The sequence below is a fragment of the Urocampus carinirostris genome, chromosome 3 (genome assembly GCF_059441175.1).
Source record: "Urocampus carinirostris isolate Australia breed hairy pipefish chromosome 3, RoL_Ucar_1.0, whole genome shotgun sequence".
Taxonomy (NCBI): Eukaryota; Metazoa; Chordata; class Actinopteri; order Syngnathiformes; family Syngnathidae; genus Urocampus; species Urocampus carinirostris.
Window position 1 is genome coordinate 58710732 of NC_142351.1, and position 18300 is coordinate 58729031.

Here is an 18300-nt window from a genome sequence, read left to right on the forward strand (position 1 = left end):
CAGGATACAGGCTGGTGCCTCAAACGCAGCAAAGTTACATATTGTGATGTGAAATGGTGGCTCTCAGGCTTAAAGTCCATCCTGGGGAACTTAGCTGCAATGCATACCTCAACGGAGTTTATCCTCTGATTGTTTTCCCATCTTCTCCCATCATTTGTGTTAGAACCAAGCAGTGTGGGTTCTGACCGCTCCCTCTTTAAACGGGTAGCATCACAATGTAACTGAACCTCTCGCTCCACCCAATTTAACACATATGACAGGATTTTGTTTTTACCAATTAAATGGGTAAAAACAAAATCCTGTCATAGGCACTTATTTAGTAACAAACTAGTTTTTTTATTAAGTCACTCCTGTCTGTATATATACTTGGAGTGACACTTAAGGCTGCATTGATTTGGTATCAAAAGACCAAAAAATGAGGATGTAGTTGTGTTCCAACCATGCTTGTGTGACTTGTTTGAATTTTGCACAGAAATCAATTTTAACGGTATCAATTTCACTGTATGTACTTCACTTTCTCAAAAGGCTGCTTTTTTATTTTTGTAACTGCATTTTTTTTTATTATACTTTTTTGTTGCCCATATAAGAGGCACGGTATGCATATAACATTTTGTGATTATTTTTAATTTTCAAAATAAAAATGACATCACACTTTGGATTTCTTGGATGTTTTGCGGCCCCAGGAAAATGTGTTTTGGGTTTTGGCGGTCAAATAGGGCTCTTTCAACATTTTGAGTTGCCAACCTCTGGGCTAAAGATATAACTTTTTTTTTAAATCAAAACATTGTGCTATTCAAATTTCCAAGGATTGAGCCAACCCGAAAAGAACAAGGAGCTCCAAGCAGAGGCACGTACCACCAGGAAATGTCAATGAAGCAGCCGAGACCTCTGCCAACGAAGATCCCGGCCCTATTATCTAATTAGCCGTGAAACATTAACCGTCAGTCCATATCGGGTGCTATTGATTGCACTCATGACCGCAAATGCCCATTTGCCAACTCCTGATTCTGGGAGGCCAATCAAGCCCCTTTTTGGGAAAAAGTTTATAGATTGCCACTTGATTTGTTGGACATGCGCGCATTTGACCGAATATTCTCAAATATGGCACTTCATGTGGATTGAAGCATTAGGTGTACTGCAAAAAAAAAAAAGACAAAATAAGACTTTTATCTTTGAAATAAGAAAAATTCTCTGAACTACCATATGGTTGGTTGTTTTGCATATCTAGTTTTTTATCATCTTGATAGATTTTTGTTTTTTAAATAGGCCAAATTATCGAACACTTGCTAAATACACACATTTTGAAAGAGTTTTCTTACTGAAAAACAAATAAAATATATTTTATCAAAAAAACATATACTGTATGTACTTAACTCATTCAGTTTCATAATGTATAAATATGCTTTCAGAATCAATGTCCCTGAGTGCCAAAATGTAAAAATATGTTTTATTTATTCTATTTTTTTATTTTTTTTAATTCTAAAGGCTTTGGTGCTGCTGATCAGTAAGTATTAAGGCTTTGGGAATAGTTTCAGTATGATAAATCACCACTAGATGGCAGGAATCACTTTGATCAGATATTTGTCCACACATGGAGGATCCCCCTCTTCCCCGTGTTGCTTCCTCTATCCAGCAATCGAGAGTGCTTGGTCGGTCACAGAGTGACTGAAAATTTCTTGCAAAATTCCTGTATTTTTCATGCACAAGTCCAGTTTGCTTGCACTAAAATGTTATTTTATCACCCAATTGCTTTATTTATTTATGGAAAGCATTTTTTTAAGATATTGGAGGTATCGCAAATTGGGGGAAAAAATAGCACCAAAGTGAAACCTTTGGGTGGGTTGGAAACAAGTATTTTCAGGAAACTTCGCAATGCTCAACTGTTGTTTACTAAACAATGGTAAAAAGTATATTAAAAAAAAATTCTAATAAAATATGTGGGTTGAAGCTTTCATTTGATATATCCTATGCCTATATAGATACAGAGCTAAATTTTCTTCAAGCCTTTCAAGAATGGCAAAATGGCAAAAGATTGCTGGCACACCCTCTTCCCATTTGAAAGAAATATCTGGCATTGAACGAGTTATTACACATTTTTTGCCATTGAGTAAGCATTTTTTTTTCCGAAAAGTTCTCTTATTAGATAACATTTAAAAAAGGTAACATTATATTTGTAAACTTATTCCAAGGGACTGGGGCGCATCAGGATTTTCATAAGGAAAGCGCTGATCTACATTCAAATATTCTCAAATACCTTTATTTTTAACACAAAATAATGAATCATATAAATAAACAAATTGATCATACAGCAGAAAGAAGCGACATCTTAACTGACTGACAGGCTGATTAGAGAAATTTATTATTTTTTAAACGTCCGTATTAATACTTATAAAACCTTAAACTTTCTGAACATGAATATAACATTACACCTGAACTGTTCCGAACAAGGCTTCTTTTGCCTACTTCTTTCTGCTACCTGGCAGCGCTTCTTCTCTCATAACCGAGCCACATTTGTCAAGAGGGAAGAAGCAGTGGAGAATGTCAGCACGGCTTGAAGGTGCTCATCAGTAAGTCTGGACCTGTGCTTGGACTTATTGAAGTTCAAGGTGGAGATGAGCTTCTCACACAAGTATGTGATCCCAAAAAGGCAAATGGTCCGCTTGAACACTTGGGAAAGTTCAGAGAAGCCGTGTGACAACTCTCACAAAAATTGCCCAGGCTTGTCTGCTTCTCCACTCACCTCCCTGAACCTAGCTGTGAGTGCAGAGTTGCACTGCAAGTCAATGAGCTCCATTTGAAGTACAGGAGGAGCATCATGCAGGTCAGAGGAAAAACGGTACGCAAAAATGCGAAATGTGGCTCTGTGTGTCTTAAAGTCTGCAAATCTGTGGATCATAATCCTCTTGTAGCTTCAAAATGGCCGCACACGCCGATTTACCTCAGCCTGTTGGACCATACAGCGTATTTTGAAAGTGACTGTGTTATTGATGTTCTTATTTTGTCAGGAAGTCTGTGAATTTGTGTGTTTGGTTCAGCCAATCCGCCACCGTGATATAGTGCGGTGTGTGTATCGACTTTTTCAAATCTTTTCTTAAGACACACTTCTCTTCAAAAGCGTATGATTGATGCCCACCTCATTTTTTGTGTTTTTCTGTCTTTTTCTGACTGCCTGGCTGGTGGTGATATGAAGGAGAAGGACGATTAGAGATGAGTCAGCGGACCAGCTTCCAGACCTGAAGCTTGTCAACGCCTGCATCGACCGGCCGGCGGAGATGGGAAGCTGTGTTGTTGCGGTTATGGACTATTTGGTCTAGTTTACAGGTTTGAGGCGTCGTTGCTGTTATGCACTTACCGGACAAATTTTAACATGTTACCTACCTAGTGTTCTCTTTTATTGATGTTTACTATGGTTGTGTACTGTGACCCAATGCTAAATCTATTCCACCCTGGTCATCCTGGAGTGGGGATTGCCACTTGTGAGGCCCCTTCTCAAGCTTTCTTTTTTCCTCACGCTGAGGTTTTGAGTTGTTCCTTGCCCGCATGTTGGTTTGAGATCAGGCGATGTTGTCATTGTAATCCTGTGCAGTCCTTTGAGACATTACTGTGATTAAGAGCTATACAAATAAATGTGACATGACTTTTTGTATTGGTCCGGTTTAGTCCAGTATGTCCTTAGGAGCTGTCATGCTTGTGTTCAAATACAGAGAACAAGACATGAAAGCCCGCTCGTTGTACTAGTCACCAAACAATTCAAGCTTACGCAAGTCTGATACTTTAACCGACAGGAGCATTTTCTGAGCGATTCACTTGTACAGTGTGAGGAGTAGGTTTTGTAGCGGCTAAAGGGGAAAAAAATCACACAGTGTATACCCTTTAATGTTAGGGTTCAGTTTGATAATGAGTAGGTCTGAGTTTCTGATAAAAAAAAACACAGCAGTGGAATCAATGCAGAAAAATAAATGAAAGAGTGATCGAGGTATCGGACAGCCCGGCCGATGTCCAGCCTACTATAGAGCCAGTACCTAACCGTGATTGGTTAATTTAGCTCCGCACTCAACAAGTGTTATTCATTTTAATTTTCTAATGTGAATTTTGTTTTACCCCCACACATTAAGTAGTGGTGGCTGCTTTTGTTGGGTAATTGTTTCTGAACAGTATTGAGCTCGGCCTTACTAATTGGCACAAAAGTGTACATATCAAACTTGCACGGGCCAAGTTTGCCATTCATATTAAGGCAGGGGCCGCAACTTGCCCACGTGCTGTGAGTGTGAGACCCCTGACTTATTCCATATATTAACTTATTATTCTTAGAATACTTATTAAGGCGCTGTCCGTAATTCAAAAATGTGTTACTCTATGGCTTAAAGTAATGATTGCTTCCTTAGGGGCCGGTCACACAGACATTTGCGGCTGAATCACGGCTAAAATTTTGCGGTTTTTTTTTGCCCGTGGTTGCCCGCGATGGAAAATGCGCAAAATTGGCCAACCCGCTGTTCATCGGTGGTATGCCCGCAAAACACGCCGGCGACTGTTCCGCTTCCTGATCGCGTCATTTCTGCGTCATTTTCTCGTGTGGACCACGGGTATAAAAGCTCCCGAGCCGGTGTTGTGCCCAAATCTGACTCCTACGCAACACATACGCCCCCCCACCCCCTCGCGTGAACGCGCATTCTGCTGCGATCGCTTTTGTGGGAAGCGTGCATTGACGTTGGTGACTTTTTCATCCGCGTTAACAAACGCATTTTGTAGAATACGATCGCACTTTATTGTTTAAATAAACGCGTTATATAGACTAGGATCTCCCAATTGTTATAATTAGCTCGCTTTATTGTTTTAATAAGCGTTTTATATAGAATACGATCGCTTTTGTTGGAAGCGCAGCAGAATGCGCGTTCACGCGAGGGGGGGGTATTTATTGTTCGATTACGTTCACAACAAAAACAAAGACGGAATGGTTTAAGTTGTATTACATTCCCAACAAATGCAAGACGAAGTGGTTTTGGTTATATGTTCGCCATTACATCCCCTAAAAGTGAAATAAAACGAGGTAAAAGTGGGGATGCGAATCTCGACAGGGATGCATTTCTCGGATAACACCGGGCTGTAGAAATCATAACCGCTCAAGACACAGTCCAGTGAAGATCAAGATTTCAAGCTATGGCATGATTTTTATTTTATTATCTTGAAAAGAAATGTTAAGAAATAAAAATGGATTAAGACGAGGTCACTACGCTGACGGGGATCCATGTTCACCCCCTTGACGTCTCGAGCACAATTGACGTGTGCTCGGCAAATCGCGCTGTATATACGCGGAGAAAGGCGTTTGACTGTCACACGCGTAACACGCTAATTTCACGTAATAACACCGCGATACAGGCGCAGAACATGCTATTATCATGCTCCACCCACGATTACCCGCTGAAATTTCCCGTCCTACCCATGTGTAACCACGCCCTGGCCGCGGCCAGAGCACGTCGTTCCGCGTCATTTCCGCGTCATTACCTCGTGTTGACCACGTGTGCGGCACGCGGTTTAACACGTGCTCAAACTTTTGAGCAGCTCAAAAGTTTTGCGCGCGGCCAACCACGTGTGAATTTCCGACCGCGAGTAAAGCACTGCTGTATCTCGTCTATATGGCGGTCTCAAAACGTCCAACAGCGCCTAACAGCCTCACGGCCAGAAATTTCTGGCCGTGGTTCAGCCTTGATACGCTCGTGAAAGGCTGTGTACCCGCGCTCTAAAGAATTGAGCAGCGCAAAACTTTTTTGCGCTGCCACCCGCGCGCGAGTTTCCGACCTCGTGTTAAGCACTGCTGTATCTCGTCTGAATGGCGATCTCAATGCGTCCAATAGCGTCCGCCTCAAAGGCAGAAATTTCTGGCCGTGATTCAGCCGCAAATGTCTGTGTGACCGGCCCCTTAATCAGATCATTCATGAGTACATGCATATCTTAGAGACACTCGAATAAATTATTCTGTTTTTATTTGCCGTTGCTTACTCTTAACACGTTCTTGCTACACTAACAATAAACTGCAAAGACAAGCATAAAGTCAGTCTCAAACCATTCTCTTTCTCCCTCCCTTTCCTCCTACCTAATGTGTTGCGTGTCCCAGAACAGAGTTGGTAAAAGTAAGATAAAAGCAGAAAGGTGAAGTGGGGGAAAAACATAAAGTACTTAGCAACTCAGTTGTGCATACTTAACACATATTTACATCTATGTTGCAATCTGAAACTATTCCCCACACTATGGTTGCCCTGGCGCTGTTGTCTCCAAATATAGGGGGTTATATTTTACATGACACAACCCTCATTCAAGCTTTCTTTTGGGGCAGTGGTAAATATGTACTCGTCTTTGTAATCACCATCTTGAATCGCCATCTTGAATTGTCACATGACGTGACATAAACAAATCAAAGCAGAACAGAAAACAACTTGGTTAAAAACAGCGTCAGGTTTGTGGGGTACAGCACAGTTTTGCAGCCAAAGGTGTCGATGCCAAATTTCCTTGGTTGGCGCTGGGGTTTAAAAGTAAGAAATGGACGCGAATTAGTTCATTTTTATGGCTGATTAAGCATGCAGTTTAAAATTCGATGTTCGCTTGAACAAAGACAAGATTTAGTTTTATTATGTGGCTTTGGGGGGTCTGATAAATAATATGGTCTACGCCCGGTGTCAGCAACCTTTTTGATGTTGAGTGCCACTTTCAAATGTCCTTGTAAATCAGTGTGCCACACCAAGATTGGTTTGAACAAATGTATTGACACTAATAACAGCAAACAAACAATGTGAAGTTTTAACAACCCTTCTCGACAATCTTAACAGCAATCAAGCATATTCACAATTTTGTTATGTAACATCTTTGATAGTGTCAATAGATCCGTCCAGTTTAGATTAATGACTCGCACAACATTTTTTTTTTTATATCCAATCGTTTAATTTTACACTAGTCCAAATATACAACATGGATATACATTTTAATCATATAACTCAGTATTTTTCAACCTTTTTTGAACCAAGGTACACTTTTATTCATAAAAAAGTTCCGAGGCACACAGTCCGTCGAAAATGTTTGAAAATGAAGTTATGTCAAATATTTCACTGTACTACCTCGTAAGAAGATAATTAGTATATAAAAAGAAGAAAATAATACTTGAAATAAAAAAGAATGATGTGCTTTATTTATGTTTTAATTTTTTACAGTGCAATCTTAAACCGCTTAGTTAAACAAATTAAGTTATTAAATGTACTGTGCTACCTCAAAAGCAAATCATTATTACATACAAAGTATATGAAAATCTACTGCCACCTACTGCTATGGATGACTATTACAGTTCCTCCTCTGAAGATTGCAAAAATACTGAATAATGGCCTGATTTTTTGGAAAGATAAAATTGGGCAAATTCCAGCAGCACACTAGACAAGGTCTCACGGCACACTAGTGTGCCCCGGCACATTGGTTGAAAAACACCGGTATAACTGATCAATTTATCTTCTACTATTCTTGTTCATCAATCAACTAAAAATGAATGTGAATAACAAGTGGTAAGACCTGTAGCAATCCATGACTTCAACTTTTTGCCACAAGATTTAACCAGAATCAACCATTCTTCATTAACAATGAACTACAATCAAACAACAAGTGACATGGATATGGACATGGACTACCATACCATTCATCAATGATATCTTCTTGCAGAAAATATCAAAACTTGAAATAACAGCCAAAAAGCAGATGGCAAACGCGCGCACACATGCACACACACACGCGCGCACACTCACACTTCTTTAAGATATTCGCCATCAGTAAATGGTTATCTGTGCTTTGCTATGGAGTGAGCAATGTGATAGCTAGCTTCAGTGGTGGAGTTTTTAGCAGGGACAAAGGTTTTCAAGGTCTGTGTTTGTTGGCTGTACCTGGACACTGCGCGTTTAAATGTCTCAGCCAAGTCAGACTCATCCTTGAATTCATGTTACATCTCGTGATGACGTTTAACACTTGCTGTGCGAGGTACGCTTTCGAGGCATAATGCACTAAACAGCACGGTCATTTTTTCCAGAAAGCCACATTTGTCTGTCCACCCTGGCTGGAAAGAACAAGATGTTTTCGCTAGAGGAGCCGTCCTGATTTGTTAATTTATCGCGCGTGTGTGTTTCGTTGGCTGGGTTAAAACACGGATATCTCTTCCTTTGCAAGGCACCGCGCAGACACACGCTCACACATGGAGCGGAGGGGGACGAGGGGTGTGGCCGTAGCCTCTAAATAAAATGGCGCGCAACTGAAAATGTCTAAATTTCAGGTAAAAATGTGCATTTTAAAAATATAATCATTATTATTTTGCCATGAGCTCACGTGCCACTGGTCATAGGTTTCTAACCCCTGGTCCACGCAAATTCCAGACACATTAAACGCCTCCGCATCGTTGTGCTTTGTTGCTCCTATTTGGACTAATTACATCAGGTACACTATTACCCAATCATGTTGCCGTTCTTTGATTTCTACACTTTTAGGGCTGACCTGATTTTTTTTGCAACCTAGAAGATTTACTAAAAAGAAAGGGCTCAGGGGAGTGCCTTTAGAACATATTGGACTTTCTTATTTGAAGGCTTCTCTCTCTCTGTCCTCCTTGCAAGTTCAAAATCCATTGATTTATTCCTTCCTTATTTTGAGTGTCTACTAAACTTTAAACTTATCACCACTCATTCACTTCTCCTTTGCAAAAATACATTTACATACCTGTCAACCTGTACTGTTTTGCCGTACAAAGTACGTTTTTTAAGCATTTTAAGACGAGTACGACGTACAAGGGAATCTGTACGGGAAAACGCAAATTTGTCAAAGATGGGTACCATCCGGTGGTATACAGCGACGAAACGGCAAATCAATCAAATCAAAGGAGTTCGCTGCGGAAGCCTCTATCTCGGTATCGTTTTTTTTCGTTGCAAACGAAGGGAGCGGTTTAATGCTAATGTGCGCAAGGGTCTGCCGCCGCCTTAGGATTTCCCATCATGCATCATTCAGGAAAAAAATATATATGGTGTACGATTATTTTGTATTTTGTACGGGAAAATACGACAGTTTGTACGGGCATAGAGCCGTGGAGGTTGACAGGTATGCATTTAGTAGAATAATTTCATCTATACTTAAATGTATACATTGACAGTGTATATTATTAATCTCCTTGTGGTAAAAACGTAATTCATCTTAAAAATGAAGCAATGCGGATTTAAAAAATAGGGGAAAAACAATGCCTATCTTATAAATATGTATTTCTTGAAAGTAGTCGTATGTGAAAAATATTGGCATTTGTTTTACACAATATGAGCTTCACCTAGATGGAGCTGACACAAGTATCCACTATCTTTCTGCTACGCGTAGCCTGAAAAAGTAATGAAAGGTTTGGAAAAAATAAGCAATTGGTGTGGTTTGGTTACTTTGACTCTATGTAATTTTTTTGTTTTTGTCGGATTACACATTGCAGCAACATTGAGTGGTCAAATAATACAAATTGTCCGTAGAAAATAAGCAAATGTTTCTGCTAATGTGGTTTTTAATGTCTGTCTCATTTTTTTGTGAATATTGGAAGATCTCAATTATTTCAAAACACAACAAAGGATATTTAGTATGAACATGAAATAGTTCCCCTTGCCTAGACATGTGATTGAAAATCAATGGACGTGTTAAACGTTTCATCTCAACCTTTATTGAGTAGCTGTGATGGAATTCGATGCTTAGTAGCTTAAAGACATTTTCATCGATTGTTGGAAAATAATGCAAACATGAGTATTGAATGTTCTTAGCCCGGCAGAATAATTGCTCATTAATGTCATCAATTTACTCTGTTGCAAGGACATGTTCTGATGGTGTTGACATGCACTAAAAGTTTGCACGTTTGATCACATGAAAGCCACAAATTTTAACTCTCGAAAAATTTGAATCGTGACGCACTTTTTTTACACTTTTTTATTTAATCTTTGAGATTCTGCAATTGACTTTTTGGCCTGAATTTCAATCGCCTTGAAAATTTGTCCAGATGCACTTTATTTCACGTCTGACTTATCCCAGGTGCAGGAGGTCTCAAGGCTCCAGATGCAATGCAAAAAATAACTTTCTTCATCTTTAGCAGAAAAAAGTCTGCTAATTTGAATTGCATCCATCCTTAGATGGACAGTGTTTTGTATTCAGCGCCACCTAGAGTAAAAAAAAAACAATATGGGTTGAAAATAAGGAAAAACACATGAACTATCCTATGAATGTGCATTTTTTGCACACTCGTAGGTGGAATTTTTTTTATCTATTTTACATAACATGATCCTCACCGAGAAGGAACTGACATTAGAATCTGCCAGCTTGCTGCTACAGGTAGCAAAAAAAAAAAAACTGTGACATCTAGTGATCTTATCACACACACTGTCACAAACATTTGGGGATACTATGTTTTTGTAGTTAGAAAAGTCATCCTTAAAAAAACATCCTATCCAGCAGATGGTGGATCCTTATGCTCATTTTAAGAAACATGATATATTTTTCTCAAGAGAAGGTTGCATAATAAAAAGTCTACATAATAATAATAATTTCCTTTGTATTGTCATTCTTTGTAACAATGTACACAGAACGAAATGTCGATACACCTGACCCGTTGTAGCGAGCCGATGCAGCCGCAGCCAACAGAGGGCGCCGCAATTTTACCAATTAGGTATGAGTCGGCCGAGGCGCGAACCAGCGACCTCCCAGTCTCAAAGCGGGCACACTACCATCTAGGCTACTGAGCTGGTAAAGGTATCAGGCAAAATCTATGTGACCAAAAACTGCAAACCCAAAACTGTAAGACAAATCTCACAAGATCTTAAACTGATGTGGATACGAAAATGAACCAAAAAAGAATTGAAAGAAAAAACACTTCCGTGCACATCTGGCGCAACCCACGGGGACACATTTTAGAGAAAAAATGCACAACGCCAAAGGTGTTGAGTGTAAAATATTGTTTTGGAGCTGAGTCCCCAAATTCTCCATGTGTTCAGGGCACAAGGGAAAACTGTGGGCTGTTTTCTTCCAACGCATGCGCTCTAAATACAAAACATTGCGATGCCATCTTAAAACATTTCTGATCGCCTTCTGGATGAATAGGTTCATTATTCATATAATTTAGAGCAGAACATTTTGTTCGACAGTACTTCATTCAATAGTTACAACTCATTTGCCCACAAATAAACCAGAGTCCTCTATTTATACATCTGCTACAATTCCCTTTTGGTATAATCAGATCATTGTCATTGAGTACTGGAGTATCCTTTAATCTTCAAGGAACGATGACAAGCGAATGCAATTTGGTCGGATACCGTTGCCACCTCTGATGACAAGGGGAAAAGAGGACTTCTTACGTCTTTGTAGCAATCTGGTCCAATTATTCTCCACTGTATAGGTGCCTTTCGACTACACGGTTCAAGCCTTCCTCGCCTCGCCTCGTCTTTTTTGGTTTTCCATTATAAAAAAGATAGATAGATAGATAGATAGATACTTCATTCATCCCCTAAGGGAAATTCACATTTCCAGCAGCACCCCTGAGCTGAGAACAGTACAATAAAAAAGCCAAAAGAATACAATATACAAATACCCAGTGTGACGTGCAAATGCCCACTGTAGCGTGTTATATAGAGTAACTAAATAGTGCTACACAGAATACATATTGCAGTAAGATTCGGTAATATCCAATGTAGGTGGTGTGGATTAATGTAAAATGTACCTGGTTCAAACATGGGCCCAGGGACCAAAAGGTCACGTGGGTCACTGACCGCCAATGACGACCACTGACGACCACTGACATGCTAAAGCTCCCGACATACGCAACCATGACAAAAAAAAAGTTTATTTATATGGGAATAATTTATTGATGGCATTGAGGGCCATCCTGAGACTGCATTAGGATCTTCAGGTAGCAAGGTGCATTTAAGAATCAGAATCGCATTTGCGTAGCGTTAAACACATGTTGATTGAAAGAGAGAGGAAGGGCAGCGCCTGAGATCCGGTGCTCGCTGGACGTGGGAAGCAAGCCGCTCACGCGATCAGATCCTGATCCGTATGCGGAAGTGGATCTTCCGGAGCAGGAGATGGCGGTGTCAAGGACGGAAGTACAGGTCGATAGCCGAGACAGGAGAGCAAACGTGGTCGGAATCAAAAACAAGTCCGAGCTGGAGACAAACGGGGAGATCAGGAACGGACGGGTGGAAAAACGGGTGCAAAAACGGGACAGGCAGAATGCTTGCCTTGTAACAACAGGGGTTCGCTGATGGACTGACAACTGGAGAGTGACAGTATTGGGCTTAAAATGGGACAGGTAGCCCGCATCGGCTGGCGCCAAATGAGCGGGCACAGGTGATGCTAATCAGTAATCATGACATTTTCATGGGATTGCTACAACGAAATTACGGGTGAACTCTAGTAGGAAAAACACACAATATAAAGACTAATACATAGAAAAATATAAAGTGTTCTGTCATGAAACAGAACAAGGACTCGGATCCAATAGCGTCAGTTAAAGGATTTATTGTGACAAGATTCGGTGGAGCAGGCTTGGGACGTCGAGCCTTGGCAGTGGAAAGCCTCTTGGGACGATATGGCAACTCCGTGGTGAAAACGCGTGGCGAAACGTAGCAGGTAAGTCGGTGGCCGGGACGGAAGAGTAGATCGAAAACTTTTAACAGACAAGGGTCAGGCAACGAGAATCAGACTTGGAATATACATGGGCTTGTGGTACCTTGAATGTTGGAGGTTAACTCAGGAAATGAGGAAGACACTCGAACGTCCATCTCTGGACGCTGACAGCTTATGTAGTAGACTTCCACCAATCAAGAGATCGCGTTCCAGCACACCAGCTGATTACCTCAGGTGACTCCGGTTAGGTAATCACGACAGAACCCCCCCCTCAAGGGACGGCTCCAGAAGTCCCCCAGGGAAAAATAAAAATAAATCCAAACACGTCACATGGCAACACCGGTAATCCAAGGGAAAAAAAAAATCACAGGCCAGTTACAAATAATTCCCCAAAACCCAAAATACATCACCAATAATCCAAAAATGGAGGGCCCAGAGGTCGTCCGATGAACCCTCAGAATTCTTCCGAGTGGATAGAGGCCCCTTCGTCCGCATCTGAAGGGGTGGTAGCGGGTGGGTCTGCCGGTGGAAGAGCAGCAGCGTCGGACCTAGGACGACGACCACGGCGTGGTGCTGGTTGGTCAGGATGCAGTTGATGGAATTCTGCCACAAGAGATCGGTCCAGGATCTGCCTGCTGGGAATCCATGATCTCTCCTCCGGACCATATCCCTCCCAATCGACCAAGTACTGGAAGCCCCGACCCCTGCGTCGGGAGCGGAGCAGGCGGCGCACTGTATAGATAGGCTCCCCGTCCAAGGAGCGTGGAGCTGGGGGGGGAGGTGGAATGGGTGCCAACGGACTCTGGCTGACGGGCTTGATTCGGGAAACATGAAACGTGGGGTGCACTCTCATAGATTTTGGTAGACGGAGACGGACTGCTGAGGAGTTGATAATTTTTACTATAGGAAACGGGCCAAGATACCGAGGAGCCAGTTTCCTCGACTCAACCTTCAGTGGAAGATCAGCTGATGCGAGCCACACCTTCTGGCCCACCTGGTACTTCGGCGCAGGACTCCTCCGTCGATTAGCCCCAACGGCATGAGTCTTGCTTGCCCGAAGGAGTGTGGCCCGAGCACGAGCCCAGGTTCGCCGACAGCGACGTGCATTCGCCGTAGCTGACGGGCAGTTTACTTCCTCTTCTTGACTAGGGAACATAGGGGGTTGGTACCCATACACACACTGGAAGGGGGACATTCCAGTGGATGAGCTAACCAAGGAATTGTGAGCATATTCCACCCATGCCAATTGCCGAGCCCAGGACAACGGTTCACTAGAGACCATGCAGCGAAGTGCCGTTTCCAAATCTTGGTTCACTCGTTCAGACTGACCATTGGATTGAGGGTGGAACCCTGATGAGAGGCTGACAGAGGCACCCAACAGACGACAGAACTCCTTCCAAAACGCGGATGAGAACTGGGGACCACGGTCAGAAACAATGTCCAGAGGGATGCCATGGAGGCGGAACACATGCTGCTGGACTATCAATGCAGTTTCCTTGGCGGAGGGGAGCTTCGGTAGTGCCACGAAATGGACCATCTTACTGAACCGGTCCACGATAGTTAGTACAGTCGTCATCCCCTCGGATACTGGCAACCCCGTCACAAAGTCCAAGGAGATGTGGGACCATGGGCGGCGGGGAACCGGAAGTGGATGTAACAGACCGGCCGGACGTTGGTGGGATGTTTTGTTCTGGGCGCACACTTGACAGGCGGAGACGTATTCCCTAACGTCCTTGGCCATGGTAGGCCACCAGAAGCGTCGGGACAAGAAACTGTGAGTCCGAGCCGACCCCGGATGGCAAGAAAAGTGAGAATTGTGCCCCCATTGGAGGACCTCGGACCGTAAGGGTTCGGAGACGAATAGTCGACCCTCGGGACAGGAGCTGGGGCCCGCCTGATCGGGTATCGCCTCTTTGACTCGGGACTCGATATTCCAGGAGACTGCTGCCACCATACAGGAAGCTGGAAGGACCGTTGCGGGACCCTGAGGTGTGTCATTGGAACTCTGGAATTGTCGGGAGAGCGCGTCGGGTTTCACATTTCGAGATCCGGGTCTGTAGGACAGAGTGAAGTTAAAGCGGGTGAAAAACAGGGCCCAACGTGACTGGCGAGGATTGAGCCGCTTGGCCGATCTAATATATTCTAAGTTCTTGTGGTCAGTCCAAACTATGAACGGCACCGTTACCCCCTCCAACCAATGCCGCCATTCCTCCAGGGCTAGCTTGACGGCCAACAACTCACGATCCCCCACGTCATAGTTGCGTTCAGCCGGGGACAACCGCCGGGAAAAGAAGGCGCACGGGTGCATTTTCTGGTCCTTGTCCGACCGCTGGGACAGGACAGCACCCACTCCCACATCTGAGGCGTCCACCTCCACTACCAGTTGGCGTGCAGGATCCGGTACCTGGAGTATGGGGGCCGTAGAGAAATGGGTTTTTAGACGGTTGAAAGCTGCATTAGCCTCGGAAGACCACCGAAATGGCTCTCTAGGACTGGTAAGAAGCGTGAGGGGAGCTGCCACCGAACTGTAGTTCCTGATGAACCTCCGGTAGAAATTGGCAAAACCAAGGAATTGTTGGAGTTTTTTCCGAGACTCAGGGACAGGCCAAGAGGTGACTGCTGATACCTTGGCAGGATCCATCTGAAGGGTCCCCTCCGCCACGATGTAGCCCAGGAACGAGACTGTCTTGGCGTGAAACTCGCACTTCTCTGCCTTAACAAATAAAGAGTTCTCTAGGAGACGACGGAGAACCAGCTGGACATGTTTTCGGTGTTCATCGAGGGACTTTGAGAAAATCAAGATATCGTCCAGATACACAAAAACAAAACGATTAAGCACATCTCGTAAAATGTCATTTACCAAAGATTGGAAAACAGCTGGAGCATTGGTTAATCCGAACGGCATTACCAGATACTCGTAGTGACCGTTGGGTGTGTTGAATGCCGTCTTCCACTCATCACCCTCCCGGATTCGGACTAAGTGGTAGGCGTTGCGCAGATCAAGTTTAGTGAAGACCGTGGCCCCCTGTAGAAGCTCAAATGCAGAGGCAAGCAGAGGCAAGGGATAGCGATTTTTAACCGTGATTTCATTAAGGCCCCGATAATCTATACAGGGCCGGAGTGACCCGTCCTTTTTTCCCACAAAGAAGAACCCCGCCCCAGCAGGAGAAGAGGAGGGTCGAATGATACCAGCCGCCAAGGCATCGGAAATGTACTCCTCCATGGCCTTCCTCTCGGGAATGGACAAGGAGTAGAGGCGGCCCCGAGGAGGAGCAGACCCCGGCAGGAGATCAATTGCGCAGTCATAAGGTCTATGAGGGGGCAAGGAAGAGGCCTTAGCTTTACTGAAGACCCCCCGTAGGTGGTGGTAACAGGCTGGGACCTTGGACAGATTGGGTGGAGCCCTCGTGGAAACAGGATGATTTGGGTAAGGAGCGGCTTGCAGACAGGTTTGGTGACAGTCCATGCCCCATTCAAGTATCGACCCAGTGCGCCAGTCGAAATGGGGGTTGTGTTGCACCAACCAAGGATGACCCAGGACAAGGGGTTGGTTAGGGGAGTGGAGTAAGTGAAATCGGATCTTCTCTCTGTGATTTCCAGACAACTGTAGTTCAATGGGTTCCGTTATTTGAGATACGGTGCCTAATAGGTGGCCATCCAAAGCCCGAGCTGATACTGGGTTAGGAAGGGTTTCAACAGGTATCCCCATCTTGTGTGCGAGTGACAAATCCAGGATATTTGTTTCGGCGCCAGAATCGATGAGGGCATGGAAGGGTTGAGATGTACCGGAAATAATGAGATTTGCCCGGAGAACAGGTCTATCAGTCTTGGGGAACGATATTAAAGCCGAGCTCAATCGGATTTCCCCTATATCCGACGAGCGTTGGCTTTTAACGGGCAATTGACCACCCTATGTCCCTGGCCGCCGCAGTAATAACATAGCCGTTCGGTGCGCCTTCGCTGGCGTTCTTCGACGGAGAGAAAGGTGCGGTCCACCTCCATCATCTCATGAGGTGCGGTAGAATTGGTTGGGGGGTTCGGTATCTTACTAATGTCTTGACTTTGCCGGGTGATGCGTTGGCTGGGATCTTCTCTCTCTCTGCGTCTTGCCTGAACCCTACGGTCGATCCGGGCGGTCAGTTCGATAGCATTGTCAAGAGTTACCGGAGGAGCGTGGGAAACCAATTCGTCTTTGATATAACCGGACAAGCTATGGAGGTAGGCGTCGACCAGCGCCTCTTCGTTCCAGTGACTCTGGGCTGCTAGTGTGCGAAAGTCAATGGCATAGTCGGCAATGGAGCGTCTCCCCTGGCGAATGTTCAAGATTGAACGAGCAGCATCGACTGATGAGGCTCCAGAATCAAAAACTTTAATCATTTCCTGGCTTAGCAAATTAAAAGAGGTGCATGCTGTCGCCCCTCGTTCGTATTCTGCCGTTCCCCAAAGGCGGGCTCTGCCAGTCAGATGATTTATCACAAAAGCCACCTTCGCCTTTTCGTTCACAAAGGCTCGCGGTTGTAGATCAAAAATTAGTCGGCAATTTATAAGAAAGGGGCGGATCTGGGCGGGCTCTCCACTGAATCTCTCTGGCGAACCTACTCGTGGTTCAAAACTGCCGACCTGATCAGAAAGGGGCGGAACTGGATCTTGTGCTCGTGTTGCCGGGGAAGCTTCGCACTGTTCAAAAAAATCTTGGTGACGTTGTACTTGCCGGACTAGTGTGGATACGTCGTGGACGATCTGTTGTATTGCGCCTTCGGTGTGTTGTAGGCGCTGTAGCGCGGATTCCTGTTCGGCATTTCCGCATCTCTCAGAGGTGGGACGAACTGTCGCTGGATCCATGCTTTGGTTCGAGTGTTCTGTCATGAAACAGAACAAGGACTCGGATCCAATAGCGTCAGTTAAAGGATTTATTGTGACAAGATTCGGTGGAGCAGGCTTGGGACGTCGAGCCTTGGCAGTGGAAAGCCTCTTGGGACGATATGGCAACTCCGTGGTGAAAACGCGTGGCGAAACGTAGCAGGTAAGTCGGTGGCCGGGACGGAAGAGTAGATCGAAAACTTTTAACAGACAAGGGTCAGGCAACGAGAATCAGACTTGGAATATACATGGGCTTGTGGTACCTTGAATGTTGGAGGTTAACTCAGGAAATGAGGAAGACACTCGAACGTCCATCTCTGGACGCTGACAGCTTATGTAGTAGACTTCCACCAATCAAGAGATCGCGTTCCAGCACACCAGCTGATTACCTCAGGTGACTCCGGTTAGGTAATCACGACAGTGTTCATCTGTGATATAAAGTATTCACATCTGGAATGAAAATTGTAGAAACCGGTATATGCACTTTAAACTAACAAGTCAACATGACAATTGAAATACCTTATTTTGGAAATTAAGCCAACAGTAAATAGAAAAAAACAGTACAATGTAAAAAATCTAACAGTACAAAAAAAAAGGAAAAACACTGCAATTAAAATACTTACTGCCATAACTGTTTTACAACCGAAATACAACATTCACGTAACTACAAAAATAGTAAAGAACACCTAAAGAAATTCCTTTTGCCTAGAAAATAATTTAATACAGTTGATACAACATCCTAAAAAACATATGCATTCATAACCACATATTCCTATTGTAATTTGATTTTAT